This window comes from Cetorhinus maximus, chromosome 23 (assembly GCF_964194155.1).
Source record: "Cetorhinus maximus chromosome 23, sCetMax3.hap1.1, whole genome shotgun sequence".
Lineage (NCBI taxonomy): Eukaryota > Metazoa > Chordata > Chondrichthyes > Lamniformes > Cetorhinidae > Cetorhinus > Cetorhinus maximus.
In genome coordinates, this window is record NC_135901.1 from 30,181,645 (window position 1) to 30,197,061 (window position 15,417).

At 47.4% G+C, this 15,417-nt stretch overlaps 2 protein-coding genes, 2 long non-coding RNA genes and 2 pseudogenes across 5 annotated transcripts in view; 2 read left to right on the forward strand and 4 right to left on the reverse strand.

Moving 5' to 3' along the window:
* LOC144697287 (uncharacterized) overlaps nt 1-15,417 on the reverse strand; it is a 685,032-nt gene that overhangs the window by 333,150 nt on the left and 336,465 nt on the right. The window lies entirely within an intron of this gene.
* LOC144697957 (uncharacterized) overlaps nt 1-15,417 on the forward strand; it is a 375,283-nt pseudogene that overhangs the window by 330,082 nt on the left and 29,784 nt on the right. The gene's annotated exons all lie outside the window — the stretch shown is intronic.
* LOC144697292 (uncharacterized) overlaps nt 1-15,417 on the reverse strand; it is a 318,255-nt gene that overhangs the window by 172,741 nt on the left and 130,097 nt on the right. The gene's annotated exons all lie outside the window — the stretch shown is intronic.
* LOC144697369 (uncharacterized) overlaps nt 1-15,417 on the forward strand; it is a 240,069-nt gene that overhangs the window by 78,258 nt on the left and 146,394 nt on the right. The window lies entirely within an intron of this gene.
* Nucleotides 1-15,417, reverse strand: part of LOC144697956 (uncharacterized) — a 61,635-nt pseudogene that overhangs the window by 43,745 nt on the left and 2,473 nt on the right.
* Nucleotides 1-15,417, reverse strand: part of LOC144697361 (uncharacterized) — a 392,999-nt gene that overhangs the window by 13,264 nt on the left and 364,318 nt on the right. The gene's annotated exons all lie outside the window — the stretch shown is intronic.

Here is a 15,417-nt window from a genome sequence, read left to right on the forward strand (position 1 = left end):
TCCCTTGGTGGATAATTCTAGAACCAGGGTATATAGATTCAAGATAAGTGGCAGAAGGTGTAGTGGGGACATGAGGAAGAACTGTTTTACACAGAGTCTAGTGGGAGTCTGGCATTGGCTGCCCAAGTTGGTGGTAGAGGCAGAAACTCCAACTCCTTAAAAAAGTTCCTGGATCTGCACCTTAAGTGCTGTAAGCTGCAGGGCTATGGGCCGGGTGCAGGAAGGTGGGATTAGAAAGGGCACCTGGGTGTCCTCGGGCTGGCATGGACAAGATGGGCCGAATGGCTTCCTTCTGTGCTGGAACTTTTCTATGGTTCTACTCCATTCACCTTTTCTCCAATTGCAGCATTCACAGTCAGCAGCAGCAGCAGCAGCATCCTGTGAATCAGCGCAACTTCCCTTTAAGAGGGACTGACTGCCTTTAAGAGCTGCAGACTGTCTGAAACACGCGCCAGTCTCACACACTGTTATAGCCCCTGCTGAGCATGTGTTGTGCTGGGCAGCAGGGCGATCTAATGGAAATGAGGAGGTAGCACGCAGCCCCAACAGGAACAGACACAGACAGATCGCAAATCATGACCCTTACACCCGAAAAGCAGCACAAACCTTCGTTTCCCTGTGTCTCTATGTTCCTTTTCTCTCTTTCACTCTGTCTGTCTGTCTCCAGACATTTACTCTCTGTCTCTTCCTCTTTGAGTCAGAGATTGGTGAAACACAGAAGGAGTCATTCACCATGCAGCTCCTTGTCTGTCACACTGACCTGAGCAGAAGTTCCACTGTCACTCTGACCTACACAGCCACATGTCAGAGATGAAACAGGAGAAGAGCATTGTGTCAGTCCTGTCTCTTTGTAAGAGCTATTTCATTCTGTGCAATGAGCTCCAATCGCTCCTCATTCCCCAGACCCCTCTGTGATTCCTTTTCAAGTATTTGTTAAATTCCCTTTTGAAAGATATTATTGAATCTGCTTCCACCATGTTTTCAGGCAATGAATTCCAAGTCCCAACAACTCGCTATTGAAGGTAATTCTTATAATTTCACCGATGTTTCTTTGTCAATTACCTTATTCCTTCTTATGTCTTCTTATTCCTGAAATTTCAGCCACTTGAACCGGTTTTACTTTAATTATTCTGTCAAAACCTTTCATGAATTTGAAATTCTAGATTAAATCTCTCCTTACCCTTTAGTCTTCTAAAGAGAGCAATCGGGGCTTTTCCAATCTCTCCGTGTAACTGAATTCCCATATCCCTGGAACCATTCTAGTAAATCACCTCTGTATTTTCACTAAGTTATTGAAATTCTGGCCAACGTGTGCTCCTTTGAATTGGACACAATACTCCAGCTGGGATCTAACTAATCTAATTATGTTATCTTCCTGACTTTTGTTCCTTTATATTGTAATATGCCTTTAAGGGATATCAGCATGACATCATTAGAAGGGAAGTGTGTCATGTGATCCTGTCTTAGTTTCACTTATGCCTTTCAGCAGAGCATGCGATCACACATGTGCACGCACACACACACACACACATCCATGAGGTGCTGTAGGCATAAGCAGCAGAGCTGTGCTCGAACACAATCTGTAACCTCATGGCCCGGCATATCCCCAACTCTACCATTAGCATCAAGCCAGGTTCAAAGAAGGGTGCAGGAGAACATGTCGAGAGCAGCACCAGGCAAATGAGGTGTCAAACCTGGTGAAGCTACAGCACAGGATTTCTTTCGTGCCAAACAGCATAAGCAGCATGCAGTAGACGGAACTACTGGACTCTGCAAAGCCTATGAGCCCTGACAACATTCCGGCAACAGTGCTGAAGATTTGTGCTCCAGAACCAGCTTCACCCTTAGCCAAGCTGTTCCACTACAATTACCAGCAATGTGTAAAATTGCCCAGGTATGTCCTGTCCACAAAAAGCAGGACAAATCCAACCCGGCCAATTACCGCCCCATCAGTCTGCCCTTGATCATCAGCAAAGTGATGGAAGGGGTCATCAACAGTGCTATCAAGCAGCACTGACTCAGTAATAACCTGCTCACTGACACTCAGTTGGGTTCCACCAGGGCCACCCAGCTCCTGACTTCATTGCAGCCTTGGCCCAAACATGGGCAAAAGAGCTGAACTCAAGTTATGAGGGCCTCAAGGATGTTATGCAGCGACCACCTGATAGTCTTGTGGTCAAATCCGTTTTCTGCATAAGCTTTTTAACAAGGGATGGGTGGGTATGATAGGGTCCAACAGCTTGGAACCTTCCACAGCAACGTGGCCAGATTCATCCTTGGTATTAACGAGGGTGGATAGAACAGGTAGGAGAGGTAAATAAATTAGGTTGGAGGGTATGCGAGACTACAATGAATGGTCATTACTCTTACCATGTGAAAGGGGATGAGGCTTTGTTGATTCCAAAAGGGTAAAATATCTTACCACACCCACATGTTTTCACGAACTGCATTACCAGAATAGACGTATTCACTGTAACGACCTATCGATCCATCTACAGTGAAACTAATGTTAGGAATCCATATCTCCAAGAACTATACGCTTTTAAAAAGGTGGAGGACATTGAATTATTTGGACACTCTCCTGAATGTTTTTCAAAGGTTAGAAGTTCACTTTGGTCTGTGAGCAAGCTACTTCTTCCAAGAAATCACACGACTTCAGCTTAATGACCAGCAAGACACCTGGGGAAATAAAAGCTATTTTGTTTACTTGAGCTAAAGTTTAAAAAAAAACTGCTGTTGCCAGGCTTTGGGATCCTGCTGATTGGCTGAAAAATACCTGGCCTGGTAGAATTTCTGGCTGAGCATGTTTTTTTCAACTCAATGTGTGTTTTATGAGCAAACTGTGAGGAAAGATTGCTCCTCTCTCTCGCTCTCTCTCGATCTGTCTCTCCCTGTATTGCCTTTAGTTCACCTTCAGCCAGAAAATTCTCATCTCAGAATAATTTGTTTATATTTTGAAAGCCTATGAAGCTGCAACAGGCAAGAGTTAACAAAGACAGTGCTTCACCTAAGGTCCTTTGGTAAGGATCTCCAGATAACTACTATGACCAGTGCTCCATCTATGCCAATCTCTGCAGAGGCGCATGCGTGTGTTTGTGTGTGTGTGTCTGTTGGAATTTTAAAAGCGGTAAATCATTACACTTCTAGATTAAAAACTGTATGTTATCCAGTTTTGCTACTTATTTTAACTTAAAGATGGATCTTGTTTCATAATAACTCAATCATTCTGAGTTTATTGAAAGAAGCGTGGTTAAAGTCTCTTTTATTCTGGGTCCAGCAGAAGCGAAGATAAACAATTGGCCGTTTTGGTGAATGAACGAAATATTGACACTTATGGTGCGACCTGTGGAGCACTGGGGCTGGATAAACTACACACTCCTCCCATCCTGGTCATAACACTGCAGAACCGATCACTCCAGAGGTTTACTCAATTCTGCAGGGTATTTCTTTTGTAAATTTTACAGAATCACATCAGTTGAATAAATTCGGGCTTTACCCTCTATTCTTTTTTTAAAATTCAGCCTCGAACTTAAATTTTAATTAGTTTCAAACTTAGAAGAGAAAAACCCTTGTGTAACATTAACATTGTACTCAAGCACATGCCTGTATCAGTGATCTTTGGTAATTCCTCATTAATTCATTTATTAAACTTCACCAGTTAAGTTTCAGGGTCCATCTGTTTGGGTTAAAGCCTAAAAAGATCTTTATTTGTTGTTTATAAGCAATTAGTTTATTATTGGATTCAGATGTATCAATCAGTACATCTTAAAACCTTAATCTACTCAAATATCGTTACTAACCCCATGGCAGCCTCAGACAGACACCCAGAGAAGGTACAATGATAATCACCTTCATACAAGGACTCTCATTGAACATGACATGAGCTCAAGATGTGGTTCAGATGCTTCAACCACTCAGGGGGTTCTCTACGTCCGTACCTGCCAGGTATTCCCGTATGATTGTACCTTGCCTCATGGTCCAACCTTGGCGCTGTGAAGGATCTGTCACTGGAACCAGAGGAGGTCCAGGGAAGCGGAGGAGGAGGAGGAAGAGGTGGAGGATGAAGAAGTGGATAGTGAGGGCGAAGGCCCACTGGAGGGACGCTGGAGACACAGTGCATGATGTGACCGCCGAGAGGTACAGGAGTCCATGCGGGACTTCATCGAGGCCTGAGACCTGTTCATTCAGCATCGCTTCATGTGATGTCCGCCTTGGAAGAGTGTGAACCAAGAGCTGGAAGGGAGAGGAGGGAGTTTGAAACACCGAGGACCCGGCATTGTATCCATCATGTATCTGGGGACATGTCAGACATGAGGAAGGTTTACTGGGTGGTGCACGTAGGCTGCTGGTGAGAAATTGAGGACCTCTGACCACACACTGACTTCAACATCTTGTAAATATTGTGGAAATGGCTTGCATTATTTCACATGAAGGTTTAGATTTCACCAGATAGATGGTAAATTCTTTTCTGTACAAAACGCACCGTATCTAAACACCACTGTGAGCCAATCAGTGCTCGAGCCGCCGTGGTGTCCTGCGGTCATGGATATTCCTATGTAGTGCTCCCCCTGCTACCTCGGAGGAGGCGGAGACAGGCTGCTCGCCTCTCCGGCTCTGTGGCTGTGAAGATCTTGATGCTCAGCCTCATCGCACAGGAACCCGTTGGGACCTTCCTGGTGGCTGCACTACCTGCATCTCTGCCACGGCAGCCACCGGGTATCAGATGGCGCTTCGAGCTGAGGGGGCCGAGCGGTTGCGTGTGGTTCTGGAATCCACATTATAGGAGGGATGTAATTGCACTGGAGAGAGTGCAGAGGAGATTTATCAGGATGTTGCCTGGGCTGGAGAGTTTTAGTTGTAAGGAAAGATTGGATAGGCTGGGGTTATTTTCCCTGGAGCAGAGGAGATTGAGGGGGGGCATGATTGATGTGTATAAAATTATCAGGGCATAGATAGGATAGACAGAAAGGAACTTTTCCCCTTGGTGGAGGGATCAATTACCAGGGGGCATACATTTAAGGTAAGGGGCGGGAAGTTTAGAGGGGACGTGAGGAAGAATTTTTTCTCTCAGATGGTGGTGGGAATCTGGAACTCACTGCCTGAAAGGGCGGTAGAGGCAGAAAACCCCCATAACATTGAATAAGTATTTGGATGTGCACTTGCGATGCCATGGCATACAAGGCTATGGGCCTAGTGCTGGAAAATTGGTTAAGAATAGTTAGGTACTTGTTTGACTGGTGCAGACTCGATGGGCTGAAGGACCTTTCTCTGTGCTGTAGACCTCTATGACTCTATGGATCACAGGAGAGTGAGATTCCCTCAGTATCCGTGGATCCTTCACCCACCTGGTCAGGTTGCTCAGCCCTTGGGGTGGTGCCCCGATGGCCGGATGGGGTGGGGCGCTGGGGCACAGCTGCCATCCCCTCGAGAGACTGATCTTCCACCCGTGAGATAGTCCTGTTCAGGGTCCTTCGCCCCTCTCCCACTGCTGCAATTGACCAAGTACCGCAGCGCAGGAGACCCAACACCTGCTCATGGGCTCACCATGAGGCTGGCCACTCTCTCCTGGCTGCTCATCATGTGCTGCCCAACCAGAGACATGGTCAAGGTCATGGTCACCATGGACTCATCCATTCAGAGTGCCTGAGCTCTCGATGCCTCAGGGAACTAAGTCCGGTGGCCACTTATCTCCCACTGTAGGTCCAAAAAGTGAAGCCTAAACTGAGACTCCAGAGGCTCTGTCTCACCATCCTGCAGAGCATCCCTGTGACTGCCCTCCCACCTCCCGGGGCAATTGTGCTCAGAAACCTCTGCCACTGACACCCATTCCGGCACACTGATGCTGTTCTCATCAACCAGTGCCCCCTACTCTATGTCCACACTTGTACCTTCTGGAGTGTGGGTCTCTGGCCTGGTGTCTGCTGAGTGAGATAGTGGTGAGGGTACATCCTCGGACACGTCTACGTCCTCCTCATGTCCGAGCCCGGACTCCTCCCCAGGGAGAGAGATCACAGCGCTGGGACCTGTGAGGGAAACACAAGGCAGTCTTGGTCATACAGTCTTAGAGTTATACAGCACAATACAGACCCTTCTGCCCATCATGTCCTTGCCGGGCATCAAGCACCTACCTATTCTAACCCCATTTCCAGCACTTGGCCCGAAGCCCTGTGTGCGATGGCGTTTCAAGCGCTCATCTAAATACTTCTTAAATGTTGTGAGAGTTCCTGGAACTACCGCCCCCTGGTCATGAGATGAACTGGTCATGAGATGAGGTCATGCAGAGCGCCCTCTTTCCTTAGTGACCTTCTTCCAAAGTTATCCCGGTACTCAGTTGCTGCCACTTGGAGTTACCTGTTACCATTAATGCCCAAGCGGTCACCAACATGCTCTGTGGACGGTATTTCCCTCTACTCCACAGGTCAAATAGCACGGAGATGTGCGGTCCCTCCCCTGGTCCTCTGTAGTTCGCAGGCATTGTGAGCCCTCTTCTCCTGCAAGGACAAGAGGGAAAGGGCGATGTGCTGGCTCATTGAGTCACGGTGATTGGAGATCCCTCCAAGAGCTCCACAGTTATTTCTCCTCATTTCCATCCTTGACCATTGACATTGTTGCTTCACCTTGGCCATGGGCCCATGATCCCGTAGACCTGTTGAGCATCATGCACCCTGTTTCCACCCGAGGCCTGACATGTACTGGGCTACATGCATGGCAGGGACATCTCACTCGCCTTGGCGGAGAGCAGCAGGTCAGTGAAGCGCTTTCGACACTGTATCCAGGTCCTCTGTTGGTCGCCAGCAGAGATGATGACATCTGCTCTCCTCACCCAAACTCCGGGGGGAACCTGGATCATTCAGGGAACACGATGTCCCCGTGTGGGTGTCTGTCTCTGTCAGAAGGATGTCCAGGTTGAGCTCCATGAAGCGGGGGCACTGCTACCTCCCGGGACTTCTGGCTACCTTCTCAGTCTGCCATCCTGGGATAAGGGTATTGGAGGTACCTGGGGCAAGACGTGTGACACTCTTGGTGTTTCCCATGATTAACCTCATGGGATGTAATGCTCGTGAGGGGGAGGTGCTGCTCTGTGTGTGCCACATGAGGAAAGGCTTTGCACGGCACAGGCTGGGGGGCCTCAGCATTGCCTGGCAAGTGAGAGGGCGACAAGCCATGTCCCAGTCACCAATGCAGTTAGTGCCCGAGGTCCTCCAGGAGCTTTCCTGACTTGGTTTGTGGTCCTTCTGGGGCTTAAACATGGCCGCGCTCATTGGACTGCCTCGCCTGGAGGGGAATGGATTCAGGTGGGGTTTGTGGGTGTCAGAGGGGCTGTGTTGTGAGTGAGGAGAGCAGAGGTTGAAATGTTCTTGTGACCGCTAGCAGAGCTGTGTGGGCTGAAACATCATGATTTTTTATTTAAGTGAATGACCTTTGGGGATGAGCAGTGAATGATTGCTCCAGCAGCGCACACAGAGCTGAGAGTAGATATTTTATTTAAGTGAGTGACTTTTAGGGATGAGCAGTGAATGGTTGCTCCAGCAGTGCACACAGAGCTGAGAGTAGATTGACAGCAGTGGAGTTGGACAGTGGGCACAGCAATGACTGATGAGGACACTAAGGGAAATGTTCTTCATGGGCCAGCTCTCACAGGGCAACAATGTTTCAGTCATTGGTGACTTGAACAGGAAGGACTCACAGCGCTAACATCAGAATTCTCCCCTAGTGATCTCTCAGGGCCGTATTCAGACAGAACATGTTCAATGGCTCCATTAACTGTCCTGTCATTGGGCAAAGGGCAGGAAGCGCCCAACCCCACCGCCGAGCTCTTCTGGGTTCAAACCCGAGCCCACACCCAATCGCTAATCGGGAAACCCACCCTTATCACTTTCGTGCCTCTCCGAGATGCAAAGATGGCAGGAATCAGGTGAGGAGGAAGTTGCAGTTTTCCAAAGTCAAAATTGATCTGACTTGTGGTTTACGAGACCGGCACAGAAACCTGGCTCCCCATCTGTCTCCGTTCCTGATTTAAAATGATTTCTCTTCACTTTACATTTCCTTTCATTCTCTTTCCTACCAAAATGCATGACTTCACACTTCTCAGTGTTAAAGTGCATCTTTCAGGTATCTGTCCATTTCACCAGTCAGTTTTCATCCTCCTCGTCTGTTCCTATCCTTTTCACTGTTTACTAACATTTCTGAGTTTCCTACCAGCTGAAGCATTTGAAATTACCTGTTGTGTGCCTAAACCCACGGCATGAACACACATCAAAGGAGCAGTGGGACCAACACTAACCTTGGAGAACCCCACTGGACACTTCCTTGTAATCTGAAGAACAGCCATTCTCCACTGCTCTCTGCTTTCTGTCGCGAAGCCCATTTCCAAGCCAGGCAGTCATTGCTCCTTCCATCCCATGTATTTCAATTTTGGTAACAAGTCTTTTGTGGCACTTTATCAAACACCTTTTGAAAGGATTAGGGACATTGGGAAAGTCCGGACAGGAGCAAGTACAGAATCATCGTGCAGAACAAACCGAAGGATTGCATTCGGCCCATCTAGCTTGCTGTCTCGAACAAACCAATTAGCCCCACTCTTTGGCTCTTTCCCCTGATCCCTGTACTTTTCTCCTTCACAAATTTCCCAATTTCCATTTGAAAATGTATTACAGAATTTGCATCTGCCATTCTATCGGACAGTGTATTCCAAATCCAAACCACTCGCTGTGTGAAAAAGCTTTTCCTCGGGTAACCTCTGCTTCTTTAACCAATCACCTTAAACCTGTGCCCTCTGGTTATCGACTTCTCAGACACTGGAAACAGTTTCTCTCTATTTCACATATCTAAACCCTTCATAATGTTAAACACCCCTATCAAATCTCCTCTTAATCTTCTCTGCTCGATGGAGAACAAACCCAGATTATCCAATCTATCCACTTAACTGTATAATCCCTCCTCCCTGGCACAATTCCAGTAAATCTCTTCGGCCCCCTCTCCAAAGTCTTCACATCCTTCCTAAAGTGTGCAGCCCAGTATTGGTCACAATGCTTCAAGCGGGATCAAACTAGACTTTTATACAGGTTCACTATAATTTCCTGTCTTTTGTGCTCTGTGTCTCTACTTATAAAGCCCTGGATCCCAAGGGCTTCATTAACCGATTTGTTAGCCTGTTCTGTCTCCTCCAGTGTTTTGTATACAAATACCCCAGGTCTCTCTGTTCTTGCACCCTCTATAAATTCGGTCCATTTAGCTTGTGTTGTATCTCCACGTTCACCCACCTCCCCCCACCAAACCCCCACCCCCACCCCCACCAAAATCTAATCCCTCACACATCTCTCATTCCAATTAAATATTGGGAAGGCTGAAGCCATTGTTTTCAGTCCTCGCACCAAATTCTGTTACCCAGCTCTGAGCTCCATCATTCTCCCTGGTAACTGTCTCAGCCTGAACCAGACTGTTCACAAACTTGGTATCATATATTCACACCTTCAATAAACAGCCTATTTCTACCTCAATAACATTACCCGACTTCACACCCGCCTCAGCCCATCCACTCCTGGCATCCTCGTCAATGCCTTTGTTATATCAAGACTTGACTATTTCCAACACATCTCTGGCTGTTCTCCTACATTTCACCCTCTAGAAACTGCAGTCTGCAACCTGTGTCCTAAGTTTCAACAAGTCCCATTTCCCAGTCCCCCCTGTATCCGCTGACATAAACTCGCTCCCAGTCAAGCAACGTCCATCCTCCGACTTATTGGGAGTATCAGTCCCACAAGAGGGGATATTTCTTCCTTCCTGTGCCTCTCCTGGCACAGTGTACACACCCCGAGAGTCAGCATTTGTGTATCTGGGTGTGGGTCTGGGGGAAATATCAACCCAGCTTCACCCTGTAAGTCCCAGCTCCCGCCATCACTCCCGGCTCCCCCTCCTGTCTCCCTTGTCATGGTCAATTCATATTCCCGTGGAACTTCCTCAATTTGAACTTTGATTTTTCTTTCTAATACTTTGAGTTTTCCATGCGATTCACAAATTCCATGTCTCCTTTAGCCGCTCTAGCTTTGTAGCAACTAGAGACAAAATATCCCCCAATTCCGTCCTCAGTGAATTGAGGTGATAGGCGAAGATTCTTTGTCGAATCAAAACTCAGAGTGGGACTCGACTCCTCATGTGAACTATTAGGTTCTCTTTCACCACCTAAATTAAGCTTTTCTTTAACCAGTTCAAAGTTTCCAGTTTATTTCTCTCTTTGAAGCTCTCTCTTTCCTTATCTCTTTCCTCCCTTTCTGTATCCACTGGAGTTTAGAAGAATGAGAGGTGATCTTACTGAAACATATAAGATCCTGAGGGGACTTGACAGGGTGGATGCTGAAAGGATGTTTCCCCTTGTGGGAGAGACTAGAACGAGAGGACACATTTTAAAAATAAAGGGGTCTCCCATTTAAGATGGAGAAGAGGAGAATTTTTCTCTCTCGGAGGGTCACTGGTCTGTGGAATTCATTTCCACAGAAATTAGCAGAAGCAAGGTCATTGAGTATATTTAAGGTTGAGTGAGAAAGATTCCTCATTGACAAGGGAGTCAAAGGTTATAGCTGGTAGACAGTGAAGTAGAATTGAGACACAATCAGATCAGCCATGACCTTATTGAATGCAGAGCAGACTCAAAGGTCCGAATAGCCCACTCCTGCTCCTCATTCGTATGTTTTTGTGTATGACTGCTTTCTGCCACAGGACGAACTGCCTTTCTGGGTGAGGGTCACTGCAGATTTCTTCCTCCAGCTCCAAGCGAGGCATATCTTCCAGCTTTTCCACCCTCACCAACACTGAGTGAGTTGCAAAGTACACAAGACCAAATCTGTGACTGTCTTCTCTGAGAAACACCCAGATAAATTAAACAAAAGGACCTTCTAACCCCCAGAGCCCATCTCCATGGCAAAGTGGCATGTTTCAGGAGGTTCCAAACTGAAATGCAAACTAAACATTTATGATTTTCAAAACACACTTTCATCCGGTGATCCATATGAAATATGAAACCAAGTATTTTCAACATCAAAGAACATCGGCCGCTGGAAGCAAAGTCATGAGACCAGCCAGTCCAGCAGAAAGAGACCCTCCGAGCCCCTCCCCACAACTTCACCAAGCGTCAGAATGAACATGGTTCAGTCCTGGATGTGATTAGCAGCAGCAATAACAGCAGAATCCAACCCTGTAATCACTTGTGAACTCGCTGGTGTGTTTGCAGGCTGGATAACTGAGTGAATCCCTTCCCACACTGACAGCAGGGAAACGGCCTCTTCCCAGTGTGAACTCGCTGGTGTCTCAGCAGGATGGATGAATCAGAGAATCCCTTCCCACATTCAGAGCAGGTGAACGGCCTCTCCCCAGTGTGAACTCACTGGTGTGTCTGCAGGCTGGATGACCGACTGAATCCTTTGCCACAATCAGAGCAGGTGAATGGCTTCTCTCCAGTGTGAACTCACTGGTGTGTCTGCAGGCTGGATGACCGACTGAATCCTTTGCCACAATCAGAGCAGGTGAATGGCTTCTCTCCAGTGTGAACTCGCTGGTGTGTCCGGAGAGTGGATGAATAACTAAATCCCTTCCCACACATGGAGCAGGTGAATGGTCTCTCTCCAGTGTGAAATCGATGGTGTGTCACCAGGCTCGATAACCGACTGAATCTCTTCCCACACATGGTGCAGGTGAATGGCCTCTCCCCGGTGTGAACTCGCTGGTGTGTCAGCAGGTGGGATAACTGAGTGAATCCATTCCCACACTCAGAGCAGTTGGATGGCCTCTCCCCAGTGTGAACATGTTGTTGAGTTTCCAGCTCAGATTGGAACCGGAATCCCTTCCCACCATCCCCACGTTGATGGTATCTCCATGGTGCGGGTGTCCTTATTTCTTTGTATGTTTGATGATCAATTGAAGCCTCATCCACACACACAACATGTGTATGGTCTCTCCCTGCAGGGAATGGTGTATTATTTTTCAGCCTGTGTAACTGGTGAAAGCTCTTTCCACAGTCGGTGCACTGGAACACTCTCAATCAGGTGTGTGCATGTCTCAGTGCTTTTCCCGTCCCCCTGATGTTTAAAATCATTTTAAGCAGACAAACAATTCTCCTTAGAGTTTCAATGACCAGTGACATTCAGCTCCTGATGAATTGAGTGATTCCATCAGGTCACAACATGGTGTTTAGTTTGAGATATTTGACTGTAAATCCTCCCCTTCTAATATCCTGCAAAAGAAGTTTACAAAAGTCATCACTGTCAGTACAGGATAGAAATTCAGAACAGGCAATTCTAGTTGCTATGGAGCATTCTTTCCTCTCCCACTGCCCCAAAGCTGTAAATCTCTGACCCATACACTCTTCCACCATTCTCACTCTGCTGTACCTAATATACACCCTCCCAATTGTCCTGAAGGTGCTGATTGATGCTGACCAACAGACAGATCCGTGTTCACTGCTTCCTGTCCTGGGCACAGGGACCTGAAACTCTTTATGCAGGCTGCTAGCCTTTTGATTTCTGAATTACTGGAATAAAAATGTGTATAATACTGTGCACTAGAACTGTGTTACTTGCTTAGAGATGGAGGGAGGATGCAAGGAAGAACTTTCTTTGGGAGCAAGTGGTGATGACCTGGAACTCGCTGCCTATGAGGCTGGTGAAAGTGGAGACGATCAATGATTTCAAAATTCAATTTGATGGGCACTTGGAGGAAATAAATTTACAGGGGAATGGGGATATAGAGGGGGAATTGGACTGACTAGATTGCTCCACGGAGTCGGCAGGAAGTCTAGTGATGACTCCAGGATTGGAAATTTCTAATGTAGATACAGTTCTATATTATAAGACTAGAAATAATAATAAATGAACTTTAATACAGAATCATGAATAATTTATATAAAATATATACCTTATAACAACACTAGACATATCTCTAACACAAAAATAAAAATACCTGGAAAAACTCAGCAGGTCTGGCAGCATCTGCAAAGAGCAACACAGTTAACGTTTCGAGTCTGTATGACTCTTCAACAGAACTAAGTAAAAATAGAAAAGAGGTGAAATATAAGCTGGTTTGGGGTGGGGGGTGGGGGGTAGAGCTGGATAGAGGACCAGTGATAGGTGGAGATAGCCAAAAGATGTCATAGACAAAAGGACAAAGAGGTGTTGAAGGTGGTGATATTATCGAAGGAATGTGCTAATTAAGGGTAGAAAGCAGGACAAGCAAGGTACAGATAGCCCTAGTGGGGGTGGGGAGGGGAGAATGAATCGAAATGGGCTAAATAGACATATCCCTGTCCGATATTAATTTACTGTCCCCTTAAATGTCGGCCAGCTCCTGGGGAAACCGCCCCTTTCATTGTGAACATTAGGAAAGAGACCATCCTTTTAGCCAGACAAATAAATGTGTCAAGCTGAGGGAGCAAAGGATGTCAATGTCTTTAAGAGAGAGACAGACATTGGCCAACCTTTCCAGAGTCTGCACCCTCCCTGGATTCACTTCCTTTCCCTTCAGTTCCTGCAAGTCAACAATTTCCCCCCAGAATGAGAAAAGAAATGGAAAGGGGGAGAAAAGAAAGTGTTTTACTCACAGATGTTGGACACAGGAGGAAGTTTTAGTCTGTGTGAAGCTCACTCTTCAGTCACACAAAGCCCGCGCTCTGATTGCCTGGAGGACCAGAGTCCTTCTGGTCCCCCAACTCTTCCCATTGGTCAATCCTCCGCATGAAGACAATGAGACAGCCGAAACCTTCGTGCTGGGGGGGGCAGGGCGGGGGGGAAACCAATCACGAGTTGAGCGGCTGGCCAATAGGAAACGCCATTCTCGGCACAGGCGCCCGTCCCTTGGAAATGCGCAGTCCCGGGCCGCCCGCCCACTCGGCGAATAGAGCGGTTTCCCCAGCGCGGGAGACTGTGGGAGCTGCGGCCGCCATTGCTCATTGGGAGCCCAGTCTCCAAACTCCCGGGACTGGGATTGAAAGTGGGGGTGGGAGGGGGGGGGGGCCGCAGTGACCCCGCCCTGACAACAAGTACATGTGGGTAGTCACTGGATTCGATTGTGACGCTCCCTTAGCAGTTTGTTAACTTCAGGAGTAAAGATTTGGATCGAAATTGGAGACAATCAACAGGTCTGGAATCACCTGTGGAGATAGAAACAGAGTTAACATTTCGAGCAGAATATGACTCTCTTTCTGTAAAGATGTAGGCAGCTGGGTGACATATTGGGGAGGGCAATAGGTAACAAAGGAGGTCTTGTGGGGCAGTGGGTAGTGTCCCTGCCTCTAAGCCAGAAACTCCCGTTTCAATTCCCACTCCAAGACTTGATGGCCAAGGAAAGTGTCTTCACAATGCAGCCAAACAGGTTTAACATCAACTTGTAAAACCTTCACACACCATTGGCAGGTGGTAAGAGCGGGAGAGATTCCTGCTCAGCCACATGATGGAAAGAAATTAGCACCGTGACCATCACTCTCCATAGCTCCAGACTGTAAATTGTCACAGTAACTCCCACTCCTTGGCGGGGCGGGTGGGCGGGTGGAGGCAGTTCGCTCAGGGGACTGGAAGGTGGGTGTATATCAGATCAGTGCCAATAGCCCATCCAGGCGAGGGTAGATTCAGGATCTACCTCCTTGCCCGATCTGTGTTGGAGATCGTGGCTCTGAGGGTCAGAGCTGTCTTTTGGCAGAGAACGCAACAAAGAGGAAAAGGAATTCACTCCCTCATCGAGCTCGATTACATACGTGTGAGCTCACTCTGGAGAGAGGCCGTTCGCCTGCTCCGTTTGTGGGAATGGAGTCATGCATTCAGCCAGCAGCGAGTTCAGACTGGCGAGAGGCTGATTAAATGTTCCATCTCATCTCCTAACACACCAGCGAGTTCATGCTTGACTGTACAGGTTGGATTCTGCTGTTATTGCTGCTGCTGATCACATCCAGGACTGAAGCATGTTCAGTTGGGGTCTGTTTCAGCTGATATTAATAATCTTTGTAACTGGGCTGGAGATTAATGCTCTGGATAATTGTCAAATAAATCAGCTTTGTTTTGGGCACACAGTTTGTCGAGTCCTTGATGTCACTGAGAGAAGAAAAGGTAGGTTTTAAGGAGAACTTAAAGGAGGAGAGAGAAGTGTAGGAGTTCAGGAGGGGAATTCCAGATCTTAGGAACCTAGCAGCTGAAGACTGAAAGAGTGTCTCCCTGGATTATGGGGGACCCAAGTTTCTGGAGTGGGTACTTGAACCCCCAGCCTTCAGACTCAGAGTTGGGAGTATGAGACTCACTGAGCCCTGGTATTCGGGGAAGTGATGTGAAGTCTCAGTTGCCTCATCCTTTCTCAGTCCTCTGCCCCATTCCAGGATCAGCAGATCGAGCTGAGAAACTGGGCAACAATTAAAAGGCGAAAGAAGAAAGTTAAGAGAATGAA